This window comes from Pongo abelii, chromosome 2 (assembly GCF_028885655.2).
Source record: "Pongo abelii isolate AG06213 chromosome 2, NHGRI_mPonAbe1-v2.0_pri, whole genome shotgun sequence".
Lineage (NCBI taxonomy): Eukaryota > Metazoa > Chordata > Mammalia > Primates > Hominidae > Pongo > Pongo abelii.
Genome location: NC_085928.1, coordinates 185,409,851 through 185,426,274, shown reverse-complemented (window position 1 = coordinate 185,426,274; position 16,424 = coordinate 185,409,851). Strand labels below are relative to the sequence as shown.

Below are 16,424 nucleotides of genomic sequence, written 5' to 3'. Positions count from 1 at the left end.
ACTTTTTAAAAAGTACTACACAGGTAAAGTCTTTTTTAATATTAATTTGGGTCTTCCTTTCCAATTAGCTTATCTATAGGTACTGATCATCAGTAGGAAACAGGCTCAAAAAGGTTAGAAAACTTTCACCATGATTAAAAATATTTTTCTTTTATGTTTAGACATACAAACTCAAGGTTTATATTGGTTAGGTACAATTATTTGGGAACAAAGGACTATAATATATGAGTTACCATCATTCTCTTCCCTCCAACAAATATGCTTAAATATGTATAAAATTTTGGCTGTGCAGTTTTGGAATTTGTGCTAAACTTGACAGTCAATTAGAGGATAATTTTTATTATTATATTAAAATGTTTTGATTAACGTGTAGTTAAGCAGGTGTTAAACTAGATTTTGGCCATTATACAAGACATAAGCATGGTACTTAATTATATGTTAGTTGAAATCTAGTCTGTCCTATAATTGAATTGATTATTATTTACAGAATTATGAGAATATATTTCCAAACTTACTTTAAATGGTTTCTATTGCTTTAGTACATATTGATATAGTCACATCAAAACAAAGAACAATCCTGTGTTTTCAAGTAGATGATGGTCATTAACGTGTTCTTTAAAGACATTTTGTAACCTCAACTTTCTACCCAAGAAACAGGACATTCTCTGGTAAAGGGTTTTATCTTGCTAAGTTTACATTAATAAATTTGTCATTTTCCTTGAAAATCAAGATTTATAGCAGCAGTGGTAATATTTAGATACTGATAAATATTTTTTAAATCTATTTCAGAGAAAAAATTGTATAAATGATAATTAATTCTCTATTCCATGTAATTCTAAACATTTCTATTCTTTGGTATTCCTCATTTGTCTACTCCAAGACTATTTTATCCCCTAAAGCATTCTAAAAACATGAACATTTGGAAACAACCATAAACTGTATCATAAGAAAAACAAAGAGACAGATAAAATATCTAGTTTGTTCTTTACTTTGAGGAGAGTAGTCTAGATTCATAACTGGAATAATTGGCCATCTGCACATTACATGTAATATAAGCTAAGTAAACTGCTTCAGAGGCATTCCCCTGAGAAGTTTTCCGTCTCTTACTTGAAGGGTATAAACATTGGAATGATTTGCAAAATTTCTAGCCTTGGAAAAAGACTACATTTTTAAAAGACAGCAAATAAACTATGAATGTGTTTTGTTTTTGTTGTTGTTATGAAAGTACGCAACCGTTAATTCTTCATACCAGATCATAAGCACACATTATTTTATGAGACTGATTAAATGAACAGACAGAAGCTCAGTACTTTATTTCTGGATTTACTTATTTTTTAGATAATAAAAATGGAAAATAATTAACCCCTGCTTCCCTGATATAGATGTTGCTAGAATAAATGAGCCAGCATATATGAAGTACTTCTCAGATCTTTGTAGTTTCCTGAGTATTTCCTGTTTTTGACGTGGAAACATTGACACAAGAAAAGAAGACTGGCCTGGGGTTCGGAGACCAGTATCTGGCATTGCTCCACTTTTAATTAGGAAGTGACTCTGGGATAGTTTTCCACATCTTCTGAGTTCTTAAACTCATAATATATACAGCATTTTCTTGACATTAATCTAATAGAAATCTTTCCATTTTCATGTTGAAAGAGGCTCTTTGTAGTTACATGCATACATCTAAATTTGAGGTGAATGTCTTACTATTATTACAGAAATGCCCGTCATGTTTGGAATGGGTAGTGTAAAAGATTTCAATATATTCCCTTCCTGGTTTATCATTTTTCTTAAAATATTATTAAAATTAATTTTTACTCTTAGTCATATGTAGAACTGTGACCCGATTACCACTTGTTTCCTGCTGTAGTGATGGTATATAGTGAGAGAAAACATACTTGGAAGAAAAATATTGGTATTTTAAAACACTTGCCATGGGAAAAATTTCCTCGGTTAATGAGACACAGATTCATCATTTCATCATTGAAAAGTGTTTCTACAGAGAACTCCAGTCATAAATATTCTATTAATTCCTCCTCTGAATTTATACATATGAGAATTTTCTTACATAAAAGTTCTATAATGTGGTGAATGTAATTTGGTAAGTTGTTTTGGATGTACATTTCTTCGAAGTACTTTATGAAATGGAACCCAAATTCACATCCAAAAGAGAAAGGAAAAAAAAAAAAAGGCTAGGGATAAAAGTCTAAGGTAATGCATTGCCTACTTTCTTATAAGGTAATATTTTTCAGTGTATCGAAAGGTTATTTTACTTAATAATGAGTTTTCTTTGAAGTCACAGCAAAGGCTATAGTGGCACAGTTAGAGACATGGCTGTGCTTAGTGTAGCGCTAATGGTCCTGTTAATAAGCTAGGGTGTTCTTAAGGGATAGGAATGGTGTCTTTGTTAGTTCCTGTGTGTAGGACTTCAAATAGCCCTATGCACAGTCATCTTTTAAAAGCATTTTCATGATAATGGAGCTTGAACAAAAGTCTAGATTATTCACATTGCTCAAAATGTTCTTTTTCAGCTCCTTCATTTAATCTTCTTCACAACCCAATGATGTTATATTATGCCAGTGCTACATTTAAAGAATGTTTTGTGTCACTCTTAGTCAACACTGTGAATGTTTCTTAGATGAGGTAGGAAATGAGTGGGATGTTACTGGAAAAGAAAAAGAGTCCAAGAAGTTATTCCAGAGCAAGAACAGGTCCCCGTCCGGCAACTCTATTTGATTGTATATTTGTGGCTTGGGATGGAAACAGGGAGCAAACCAGAAGAGCTGAGAGACGACTGGAAAATGCAAACATCCAGCTTCATGACTGCAACTATTTAATGAATCAAAGAGATAGAGAAGCCGGAAAATCCCAGGTCTTGGACCAGGAAATGTGAAATAAACCAGCAAAGATGCTTCAGCAGGCTTGAAGAGACTGGGAACACCAGATGAAAGAGAACAGGTACTTGTAAAGAGCAGTGATATAGTCAGAGGAAACAATAAAAGTAAGTTGCTGATGAATAACTATCAGAACACGTTCCCATGAATGCTCAGTGGTCAGCATGTCAAAGTCTGGCTCCACTGAGCAAGATTTTTGTCTCCTCATGGGAAAATAAGAAGTGCTTTTAAAGTAGTGGCTAGAGCCATAAAAAACAATTAATAGAACTCTTCTCATTAGCTACATCTGGTGTAGAATGAGCCTGGCTTTGACAGAGTTTTTCCATATATGTTTCAAACTCTACAGAAAATGACTGTAGGGGAGCTGATTCCAGGCAAAAGAATCAACATGATTAAATGATCTGTGGGAGGAAAATAAAGCTGTGAAAAGGGAATGGCAAGTAGCCAAGGTTAACCGGAGATGACTACATATGGTGTTGATTAAGACTAAAATTATAGAGTCTTTATTATGGTGGGTTTTACATATTAAATTAAGAAAACTGAGTAAGTACTGGGAGATTTTCACAGAGTTTTACGAAGATAATTAGTACCATCAAAGGGGATTTTAGAAATTTTGATTCGAGAATGATATGCAGAAGGAACAGAAATGGAAAAATTCTGTTTCACAATGTATTGTATTCACAATGAAAACAGTAAAAATAGATCCCATTTGTGCCAGGCACAGAGCTTGATACTTGGCATATATTGTCTCATTCCATTTTTACACTTTATATATGAGGGTCCAACTTTTCAAATTAGTTATTGGTATCTTCATGTGATAGAAATAACTCTAAAGCTCAGAAGCAATGTAATGCTAAGAGTCATATGGCTGGTAAGCTACACAGGTGAGTTCAGAGTCTACTTCTTTTAGCTTTCAAAATTAAAATTCTGATGTCATTACTGTTAAAAGCTATTTTTTTTTTTTTCTCAACAAGAAGTAATAGCTGTCTTGACACAGAAAGGTAAAGATCCATGTGAAAAGTCTGGGAAAAGAGAATGGTCACGACTTGGCAACCCACTGAACAGAGTAGTGGCAACGAGGTAATTAAGAGAGAAGGCAATTAAGGTTTCAATCTTGGATGAGTATAAGAATAAAAGTCCTATTAATCACACGGATTCAACAGGAAGACTTGCCTGAAGGGAAAGAAGAGTCAGAATATTTTAAATAATTATATTTAGTATTTGGCTTCATTGGACAAGTATTACTATAAAGCCTATACATAAAGTAAAATGTCCTGACCTGTTCACACAGAACACTTCTGCATACAAAGAACTTTTGACTTTCACTGCTTCGTCATAGTCCACGCGTTACTGTTAACCCCATTGGCTGTTTTTGGAACACTTTGCAAATGCCTGCACACTGACATTCCTTAAACTGGAGTTTCCCAGGCCATAAAGTGAGAATAAAAGCTGCCTAATACTTAGCTCATAGCAAAGCTTGAGGATTAATGAGAATGCTTATAAAGTGCTTTTAGCTCCACAGAAGAATAGGTACAATATAAATGAGTCACATTATCCCAGTGACAAATACTATCCATAAACTGTCCAACAGAACTAAAAAAAAAAAAAAACAAAATCTCTGTTGCTCCTTCTGATACTGCATATTGTCCTGCTACTGCTTTTTTAAAATTCTTTTGAGGTTCCTGTGAGGAAAAAAAATTTAACATTTCTGCAGTATGCCCAACTCGTGAAGTGTACAGAGATACACAAATCAAACAGATCACAGGACAGGCTTTGTTCACTTTCTCATAGTACGTTTGCTATGAAATGAAACAAAAGAAGTGACACATTTGCAAGGTCGCTTCAAGGAAAATATAAATCATATGAAAGCAAGATGGCTATTTTTAGAAGGTGTGATGTTAAAGTTGAATCCATTTCTCAGTACAAAAGACATCAACTATTTTCTGAAGGCATTTAGGACTTATTTGAACTTTTCAAAGATTTCCAAATTATTTCAAGTTTCAATAAAAATATCAATGAGATGTTAGATTTAAAAGATTCAGCATTATACCTATATCACCTATATACTGATCTAAGGCTGATATTAAAATTAAGTGGTTCTCCATAAGAAATAGGAAATTATAAAACATTAACTAATGTCAAACTAAAGACATAGCATTATATAAAGATTCAATAGTCTAAATCTGCATTATAGTTATCAATAACCAATGTCCAGACTTTTTAGATATAGTGTGAGAACAAACATTTATAGATAGACTTCTATGCTCCTCTTACATATTTAGCAATTTATTGAGACAGGAAAGATTGAGAGAAGAAATAACAATGTGTAGAGACACAAAGTTAGACTTATTCAGTGAATCTGCCTCTGGATAACAGAGATGTAAGTAAGATGTAGGTAAGATGTAAGTATGAAGATAACATCAGCCTCATCATACTGATTTTAGCTGGAAGACAAACTAGAGTTATATAATTTAGTTAATAATATGAAAGAAAATTCCAACAAAAAGATGAAATATTCCCTTTAATAGTAAGATTGGAATCCCAAAGTTGTGTACCGAATACTTACAATTAGAGTATATTTCAAAATAATGCCATAGAGAATCTTTAAATCTTCATTGCTTTCAAGTTTCCAAATTAACACACATATATATGTTAACACGCACGTATATATGTATATGTATGTATACACATATGCATATATAACTTAAAGAAGAAGGAACTTTATAATTTTTATAAAATATGCAGGTTAATTATTAGAAAATGGTAGAATTTAGAATGGTAGTTCTCAATGCATAATTTAACGGCCAAAGAATATAAAATCAGAATATTAAAGATGAAAGGATCCATAGAATAATAATCACTGTTTCTCTTTGGAGGATGGCAGGGAATTTTATTAATTTTTAATTATCTAAGTAAAATACATAAAGCTGTTCTTATTATAAAAACAAGAACATTGAAGTTAAGCTGAAGACCATTTTGGCCATGCCCCACATTTTGTTTCCCTGTACCACCAAGAGGCACTCTCACCAATATAGTGTCTCCTAAACTTTATATTATTTTAATGCATATAAAATTTTAAAATAATTGTATAATGTTATTATTTTACTTTCTTTTGCTTAAATATTTTCATATATATTACTCGGTGACATTTCTTTTTCACTCTGTGAGGAAGCCTTAAAGACCTCTTTAAGTTTGCAGATGTTATTCTTTTATTATTCTTTGTGGATGTTGCATAGTATCCATAATTCTAATAGTATTCTAATATACTTAGACGAATCTAAATTTTACTATTGTAATAAAAACCTCCATGAATTTTCTTGTGCATACATCAACTTGCATATGTGTGAAGGTTTCCATAAGGCTGCTATGGAGAAATGGATTTAGGGTCAGAAAATATGCAAATTTTAAATTTTTACATATCCCAGTGAATCGTACTCAAAAGTGGCTGCACCTAATTTTTCCTCTCATTAGCACTATAGGATAGGACACATATTCCTATCCTCCAAAAACCTTCTAAGCAAAAGAAACTACATATGTAAAGGCCTTGGATTAAGAAACAGTATAGTGTACCAGAGGAGACAAAAGAGGTCATATGACTGGAGTGGTACAAAAGAAAGTCAAAGAATTCTTATAGGGCATTTATAACATGAAACGTATCTTGTCTTTAAGAGCAAGGTAATCAGTTAGGTTTTCCTGCTCTCCCCAGGGCATATCTGAAAAACTGAGAAATTAAAAAAATACAGAAATGCATAAAGAAGGAATATGTATATATATGTGTGTGTGTGTACATATATATATATTACTATAGTCCAGAATTAACAGAATTTATGTTAACATTTTAATATATATATTTTTTATTCTAAAATAACACAATACAGATAAAGTTAGAGTCTTCTTTACTACCTACAGAACTACTGCCCTCCCTCCATCCCTCTCCAGAAAGAACCAATATCATTCATTTGGTTTCTTAAGCCCTTTTACTTCATACTCTGTATCTTAATATGTAACCACAAGCAATCAAAACTGTCGGGTTCTAAAACATGCTGAGTAAGGAACAAGCCAGATAAAAATAGATATACATAGTGTGCTATCATTTATATAATCTTAAAAATCAACAACAGCAAACACTACAAGTTTTACACAGATGGCGTGATCAGATTTAGGGTTCTGAAAGCTTGTTTATGATATATCAGAGAATGGATTGGAAGTTTTAAAAGAGGATGCAATGAGATGAGTTAGGAGGCAGCTATAGTTGTCCCAGTGAGAATTAAAGTTGGCTTTGCTCATGGTGGAGACAAGTGAGATAGAAAAAAAATGGAAAGAATTGAGACTTAGGAGCTAGAATGAAGAAGACAGATTGAAAAGATGCAGCAGTTGAGAGAGAGGCAGGAGTCTAGTAAACTTCTAGATTGAGAGTGCCAGGAAAATTCTCCTCACACTCCACATGCTTAGGTCACCCTGGGCTGAACTTCTCAACATCATCCTCCAACTAGCCACTCAGATTTCTCACCTAAGCTAAAAAAATGTCCCATCTGCTGGACAACAAACAGGAGTAGGTGATTCGGTGACTATTTTGTTATAAAGTGGAATGAAGTCTGAAATCTTTCAGAAATATATTACAGTCAGTAAACAATTCCTTCATTTCAGCATTATGTACCAAAGGAGTTTCGTTTTCTTCAAAAAAACTTATTGAGTACTTCCCATTTTCTAGCTATATGCTAAAGGTACAGTAGTGAACACTACAGTACAGAAGTCAAAATAAGGAAGTCAAGCTGTATGCCATCAAGTACTCAGGTACTTTTTTTATAAATATAAGATATAAAAACAAGTTTGAACATTTGGGGGTTGCTAGAAATGATCAATATCTAAATCTGAGGGATGATGACACAGCTGTAAAGATGAAAACAGTGATCTTTAGGATTTAGATTAGTGCCATTTATGCTCTCAATTAAGTACATGGTTTCAAAAAAAAGTGAAGATTACATTAAAAAAGAAACGTTCCCTATTAACACAGATGAACAGTTAATATGTGAAAGAAACAGGCATTATATGTCAATGTTTCTACAACTTCCAATCCACAAGAATTTAAGCAATATGTTACAAGGGTATGATTCCAGCAGCATGAAGAACCTTAAGCAACATTTGGGTATGGATGAAAGTAAATTGAATTACTTTATTGTATTCCTACCTTAGAGGAGTAGTATAAAAATATGCAAATTTTAAAAATATGGCTATCGGAAAAGGCCAATGAAGTGTCAGTCATCTACTCTAGAAAACAAGAAATGTAATATTTTTAAGAGAATGAAATTTACATTCAATTATGGCTTTTCAGAGAGAAACAAAAACATTTCAAGTTATGAATTCCAACTAAATTATTAGCTGTCATTGTTATAAAATCTCATTTGTGTTATCTGGAAAATTTAGCAAAATGTTTTATAATATTCTTAGCTAAATTTTTAACATATATGTGAAATATGCACCTGCCTTTGATCAGCAATTATTACTGTATATAACGTGAATCATTTAATAATTGTATAATTGTTCAGAAAGAATGTAGAAAAATTCATTTAAATGTTTTGAGCTTTTTTCATTTTCTATTTCCATAAGCGTAGGGATTTAAGCTGCTTAATTGCTGGAAGTACAAATGCCTTTGCAATATGCAATATGCAATATGAGAAACTACCCCCCAAATCTACTAGAAATATTCTCATTCTTTCATCTATTTCTTTCTTCTGTTGTAAATTTTTAAAAACAGGCTTTCAGAGTGTTTTCTAGGTTGATTCAGTAGTTTGATTCTTTCTGAGTCCTAAGTCCTAAAAAGTAACTAAAGAACAGCGTATATTCAAGAAATAATCTAACCGGTCACACTTTTTCTTGAGTCATAAGCCTTAGGCTACCAGAAGTGAAGTTTTTTTGCTCTTAAATATCTACAAGAGTTAAAATTAGTCTAGCAATCTTTCAAAAATGATTACCTACTGAAACTCATTATGTATGTGAACAGTCATCATGAGGTTGCTCAGGTTGCTTAGTCAGCACATTCTGCTTCTGGTGCAGAATGGAATTGTGCATCCTACAAATACAGCACTCTCTCTGATACCACAATTATCAGCTATCAGCTGCATGGCTGCCATTAGAAATAGGCAGCTCCTGATCAGCTAATCCTACATTTTTAAAATAGCAAATGAGATAAAGCTATTGAGTACAAAAATGCTGTTTGGCAGCAAAAATAATAAATATATGTTTATCATATTAGAATTTTTGGATACTGAACTTTGCATATGAGAAAGGTTAAAGTTGGAATACGGTTTTATCATAGCAAGAGTTGGATTACTTTGCAGTGGCAACCGAGATTCAAATGTTGAATTGCCATAAATACTGTTAACACTACATACCTGTGCATACCCTTGCAGACACATTAAGGCATATTCACTTATAGTCTGGTATGTGAGTGTGTGGCAGTGATTCTACATAGAAATAGAAAGGACATGAGAAAAAGGAATTCATAAATGACCTTGCATTTAAGTGGACCTTGCTTATAAATACGTAACAATGATACAACATAAGTCATTGTTTTTTTTGTTCTGTTTCGTTTTGAGATAGAGTCTCACTCTGTCGCCCAGGCTGGAGTGCAGTGGTCAAATCGCTGCTCACTGCAACTTCCACCTCCCGGGTTCAAGAGATTCTCCTGCCTTGGCCTCCCAAGTAGCTGGGATTAGAGGCACCTGCCACCACGTCCAGTGTATTTTTGTATTTTTAGTAGAGATGGGTTTCAATATGTTGGCCAGACTGGTCTCGAACTCCTGACCTTAAGTGATCCACCCACCTTGGCCTCCCAAAGTGCTGGGATTACAGGTGTGAGCCACTGCACCCGGCCATAAGTCATTGTTGATCCACAATATTTTTCACCTGGCCATTGAATATCAGAAGTAGCATTTCATTTCTCTCTGACAGACTCTATGATTAGTCATACTCTACAAAATAAAAATCTGAGGTTGTCAACCCCCAAGTACCTTTTTATCAATTGTATCTGTCTCACTATTTATCACCACCTAGAACTCTTATTTCCTCAGCTGAAAAACAAGGGGATACGTTAGAGGATTACTTAAATATATTTATATTCTAACAAATATAGTACTTTGAGTATCTCCACATATTTAGCCACAACACAGATGATCCTAGGTCTTTCTTTTGTTTTCAATGTAGGATAAAATTATCAAGAAAACACTGGAAAGTGTTATTACTCTTTACAAAATAGAAGTCACACTTTGTTACATGACGTAATTTTACCAAACACTATCTAAATTCTTTTACTCTCTTGTCTTATAGATACAAACAGAAATGGTAACCAGAGGCCACAGACTCCAATCCCCTTAATGACCAATGAGATTAGTGTTCGTGTTAACCTCAGCGATAGTATTAAAAAAAAAAAATAAATTTATGGCAGATGTTTGTCCTGGGTAAACCTATTATTTTCCATTAATAGAAATATATTGTATTTTCATGATGAATAAAGTGTTTCATTTTTAACTGTATTTTACAACTTCAGAAAGCAATGCTGCTTGATGGTAGCAGGAGGAGTGAGGAGCCAGGATAAGTAGGAAGGGCATAAGGTTAAAAAAATTTCCTATTAAAATAGAGCATCTTGAGCACATAGGATTTACAGGAGATCATCTTTACACATGTACCTCTATTTGTATGTCCTACAGAACCTCACGTTACATATTTGAGCTTATTTTTCCTGCTTCACTTCTCCCCATGTTTCTCCTCTACTCCTCTACTGTTACCATATTTGTGAATGGTTCCACAATGCTCTTAGCAGAAGTCTAAGGCAGAAACTTCCATATCATCATTTGATCTGTGACTGTCCCTCATACTTAATATCCCACCAATCTCCAAGTTCAATAGATTTCACCTTCTAAATATCTCTTGAATTTGAACAGTTTTCTTTATCCTCACCTCCCTACAGTAGTTGAATTCACAACCATCTATTGGCTGAATAGTACGTAAGAGTCTCCAAATTCCAGGTTGCAAAAGAATTATTTACCTCAGGTGTCTATTTAAAATTGCAAGCATTCTCTTAAATCATAAGTGAAGGAAGATGGTGTTATTATATGCCACCCAGATATTTATGTGGCAGTGCCTGGCCTTTCTACACTGTTCTGCAATTAAGACTATGAGGGCAAATAAAAATTAAAAATAAGAAAAATAAATTCCCAAAAGAACAAAGCTGGAGGCATCATGCTACCTGACTTCAAACTATACTACAAGGCTACAGTAACCAAAACAGCATGGTACTGGTACCAAAACAGAGATATAGACCAATGGAACAGAACAGAGCCCTCAGAAATAATGCCACATATCTACAACTATATGATCTTTGACAAACGTGACAAAAACAAGAAATGGGGAAAGGATTCCCTATTTAATAAATGGTGCTGGGAAAACTGGCTAGCCATATGGAGAAAGCTGAAACTGGATCCCTTCCTTACACCTTATACAAAAATTAATTCAAGATGGATTAAAGACTTAAATGTTAGACCTAAAAACCCTAGAAGAAAACCTAGGCAATACCATTCAGGACATAGGCACGGGCAAGGACTTCATGTCTAAAACACCAAAAGCAATGGCAACAAAAGCCAAAATTGACAAATGGGATCTAATTAAGCTAAAGAGCTTCTGCACAGCAAAAGAAACTACCATTAGAGTGAACAGGCAACCTACAGAATGGGACAAAATTTTTGCAATCTACTCATCTGACAAAAGGCTAATATCCAGAATCTACAACGAACTCAAACAAATTTACAAGAAAAAATCAAACAACCCCATCAACAAGTGGGCGAAGGATATGAACAGACACTTCTCAAAAGAAGATATTTATGCAACCAAAAGACCCATGAAAAAATGCTCATCATCACTGGCCGTCAGAGAAATGCAAATCAAAACCACAATGAGATACCATCTCACACCAGTTAGAATGGCAATCATTAAAAAGTCAGGAAACAACAGGTGCTGGAGAGGATGTGGAGAAATAGGAACACTTTTACACTGTTGGTGGGACTGTAAACTAGTTCAACCATTGTGGAAGTCAGCGTGGCGATTCCTCAGGGATCTAGAACTAGAAATACCATTTGACCCAGCCATCCCATTACTGGGTATATACCCAAAGGATTATAAATCATGCTGCTATAAAGACACATGCACATGCATATTTATTGTGGCAGTATTAACAATAGCAAAGACTTGGAACCAACCTAAATGTCCAACAATGATAGACTGGATTAAGAAAATGTGGCACATATACACCATGGAATACTATGCAGCCATAAAAAATGATGAGTTCATGTCCTTTGTAGGGACATGGATGAAGCTGGAAACCATCATTCTCAGCAAACTATCGCAAGGACAAAAAACCAAACACTGCATGTTCTCACTCACAGGTGGGAATTGAACAATGAGAACACATGGACACAGCAAGGGGAACATCACGCACAGGGGCCTGTTGTGGGGTGGGGGGAGGGGGGAGGGATAGCATTAGGAGATATACCTAATGTTAAATGACGAGTTAATGGGTGCAGCACACCAACATGGCACATGTATACATATGTAACAAACCTGCACGTTGTGCACATGTACCCTAAAACTTAAAGTATAATAATAATAAAAAAAAAGAATGGACTCTGAAATTAAACGGTTTGAGCCCGAAAAAAAAAAAGAAAAATAAATTCTTCTCTGTGCAAAAAAGGAGAAGAGACCCCCCCCACCCTTTCTTAGAACATTTACTTTAGAATTCTTCTCTTTCCCTTTGAAATGCATGCAAATCTTTTTAAAAGCTAAATAAACCTCTTGCCAGTTCTACAACTCAGGAAAAAAAAAAACATATATATATATATATGTTTTTTTTTTTCCTAAGGACCTGGGAGCCATCTCTTGAAATGCAATCATCAAGGAAGATAGTGCCCCCTATCTTCTAATTTCTGTGACAAGCTAAGAGCCTATAGTTTAGTTGGTGCCTGGCCCCAAGTTGCAAACCTATCTCCTGTCATAAAGATATGAGAAACGTATTTTTCCTTTGGATAAAGGCAATTAGCAAAAACAGGTGGCCAACCGAATTACCAGGTGAATTTAGAATGAACTATGTGTTCAATGGTGCTGTCAAGTCTTCTTACCTGATGACTAGTTTTTGTTTATCTTGAGAAAATATATGCAGTGGGTTGTATCTGCTCAGCTTTATAAAAAGCTAAAAGTTATTTTTTGTCTCTGCAGTCTCTTTAGCAGATTGCCTGTGATGCACACCACGTTCTGGTTTAATGCTTATTCAACAAATAAAATATTTTTTTTTCTCTTCTACCTTTGTGGAGAAGATTTCTAGGTTGGCGGAGGATTTTGTTTTTAATTATATTTCTCCAACAAGAGACAGCCTTTATGTAAGCTTATTTTGCTACTTGAAAAAGGTAATTAACTAAAAGACAGGAATATTGTATAGAGTGGAAAGACACTGTAGTAGTTTAATCCATCTGAGATATGCTTTAAGATGATCTATTTCATGCATTTCTGGGACATGAACAAGTTTAAGGTTTGGTCCTCAATTAATAAACTTTTCCAACTCTCCTTATTCTCATCCCTATTATATCTTAGGAAGGACTTGTTTACAAAATATTTTGAATTTTTTCTTTTGTCCTAATCACTCCATAAGGTCGACGCATGATATGCTGCCTTTTTATTCATTCCTATTTTGCTGGCATACTCAAAATAAATTGAAGTCTTTAAATATTTTAGGGTTAGGAAGAATTTAAAAAATCATCTACGCGAATACTTCAGAGTCCTAAAGGGATTCAAAGACATAAAAAGTAAAACCCAGGCTCCTCAGTATAGCCTATGATGGGGTGTGTCCTTCCTGTTCTGGCCTTATTTCCTACCACTGTTTCACTTTCTCCTAGCCTATTTGATATTTTGCTGTTCTTCAATCACAGCAGACAAATTCCTCCTCCAGGGTATTTGTATTTGCTATCAGAGGCCTATACTTTCCTTCAAATGCCTGTGGATCACACATTCATTTCCCGCAGTTGTCTTTCTTAATGTTATCTTCTCTATCAAAGTCCTCCTAAATAATGCAACAAAAATAGCATATATAACACCCTCCCAGGCACATCCTTTATTCCCTTACTCTGCTTTAGTTTTTTTCATAGTACTTATCATGATGCTAACTTGCATTTATTCACAAACAATAAGTCAATTCATGAATGAGGCCATAACAAAAAGGTATGGCTATCCCAAAGTTACTTTGAATGTTTGCTTGCAATCTGTATTTTAATTTGTTTGCACTTTTGTGTACTCCTTCCTAACACAACAAAATTCTTTCAAATAAAATAAAACAGGAATCCAAGGATTAATTCAGGGGACAATCAGACATTATATTCTTACATTAGAGCTAAGAATAAGAAGGTAGATAGGTGAAAACGACCAGTGGTTCTTGAACTTTGGTGTGCATCACAGTGACCTTGAGGACATATTAAAATACAAATTTCCAGACACCACTGCCAGAATCATGATTCAGAAGGTCTGGAGTGGAGACTGAGAAATCACATTTTGATTAAGTTCCTAGGTAATGCTGCTGGTATTGCTGCTGCGTGAACTATGCTACGAGAACCATTTGAAAGGCAGAGCATCTATAAGTTGGTATTTCATATTTATAACCACTTTATCCACCCTAGGAGATGGCTCTTATGTGGGAGTGATGTCTGTGTCTGAACTGTATATGGTCTCAAGCAGTAACAATATATATACAAAATGATTTAAGAAATCATTCTTGATATTTTATAATTTCTTTAATATGCAAAGAAAACTTACAGAATAACTAAATGCAACAATCAAGAAAAAAAGCACAATATATTCTATATCTGTTCCAGAAATATATTATAACTTCTAATTAAATACTTCTAACCTCTAAGTATGATCAGAATATTTCTACTCAAATTTTATGAGAAAAAATTGAATCACTTTTTTATGTGGATGCAGATAGGCAAACATATATACTAAGAAAGAATGGTAATATTTGATAATTTAACAAAGGTCTTTCACTGGTTTTATCGCCAGTTAGATACAACCCCTGACCTGTTTTTAAATTCCTTCATCAAATAAATAACTGTGTAATAATAAAATCTAAAGGAATTTTAAGAGATTGTATAATCCAACCACTTAATGAGCTGTTTGAGAAAAAGGAGATGTTCAACTTTATAATGCTTTTCCAATATGGTCATTAGAACTTGGATGGGTATGGAGTTAATTTTTTAAACAATTATCTTTTCAAGAAAGGCTTTTTAAATGTTTTGTTTATTAGCTTTGTTATATGCTGGGCTATTAACAGAAAAAAGTTTTCAAATTTGGAATTCACTGGCTGTGTGTTCCAAAGGAAACTCCAAATTGAAATAAATGTTGACCTAAACTGTAGGTCTATCACCTTACCTTGTTTTAATGAGTATGCTCAACTCTGAAATACTGAACCATTTTATAGAAAAACAAAGTTGTAATCATTCAAAAATGTGTCATCTTATTCTGTGACCCTTCAGGTGTAGAAGAATTTAAGTTTAAGTATGCAAACGATACCATCCAACCAATTCTCCTCTCAGCAGAGATAGAGGATGAAAATGCCAATCTAAACAGGACTATGTAGTAATCAGGCTAAAACATGCAGAAGGGACAAGAATCATTCAAGTGCTTCAGAAAAGAAACATTTCTCTCTTTTTTCATAAAAGTAAAGGTATACAAAATTTTAGAAATCATCTAACTGCTGGCATCTGTATATTTACAGATGGGTGATGCTGATGATCAGCCCTGATTGAAAAAATATTTATTGGGTTAGGTCAACGTCTATATTTTGCATATGAGAAAACTGAGGCCAACGATATCTGCTCCATCCCTGAGCTTTCATTAAAAAAATTCAGAGTATTTTTATTCTTCAGATAAACCCTGCCTTTGTAGTCCTTGTGTCTAATTGGGTCTGGGACCTTCTACTATAACTGCTTGTTTTATTGATTTTTCTTTTCTTAAAAAAATTGGACATTGGAAATATCACTTCTTCTATGAAGCATACTGCAATACCTCCTCATAGTCAAATAGTTCATACCCAACTACTGCATTCCCCAGTATAACACTCTTCTCACTTTTTTTCTATATTCCAGACTCAGTAGAAATTTCTTAAATACTTATATCTAGGTCATCATGGGAAAATGGGCAGTAATAAAAGCACCCAGAGAAGGCACAGAGGAACAAAAGGGAAATACGATGGCACTATTTTGTTTCCTAATCTTTATCAGGTCTGTTTGAGAACACACTTGAATTAAAATGAATGTTACCTAATAATAGTATATTTGCTAAATAATATGCAGTATACTGGAAGATAGAAATGGTTGGATAATTTTCTCCAGGAATCTTCCAATGCAAGATTTCTAGTAGACCACTTCATAATTTCACCTGTTCTAGCTTTTGTGTTTTTTTAAATTATTTTGAGAAATATAAAACAGAGGATATAGAAGT

At 33.9% G+C, this 16,424-nt stretch overlaps 1 protein-coding gene across 14 annotated transcripts in view; it reads right to left on the bottom strand.

Annotated features, from left to right (window-relative positions):
* NAALADL2 (N-acetylated alpha-linked acidic dipeptidase like 2) overlaps positions 1-16,424 on the bottom strand; it is a 1,370,084-nt gene that overhangs the window by 360,203 nt on the left and 993,457 nt on the right. The gene's annotated exons all lie outside the window — the stretch shown is intronic.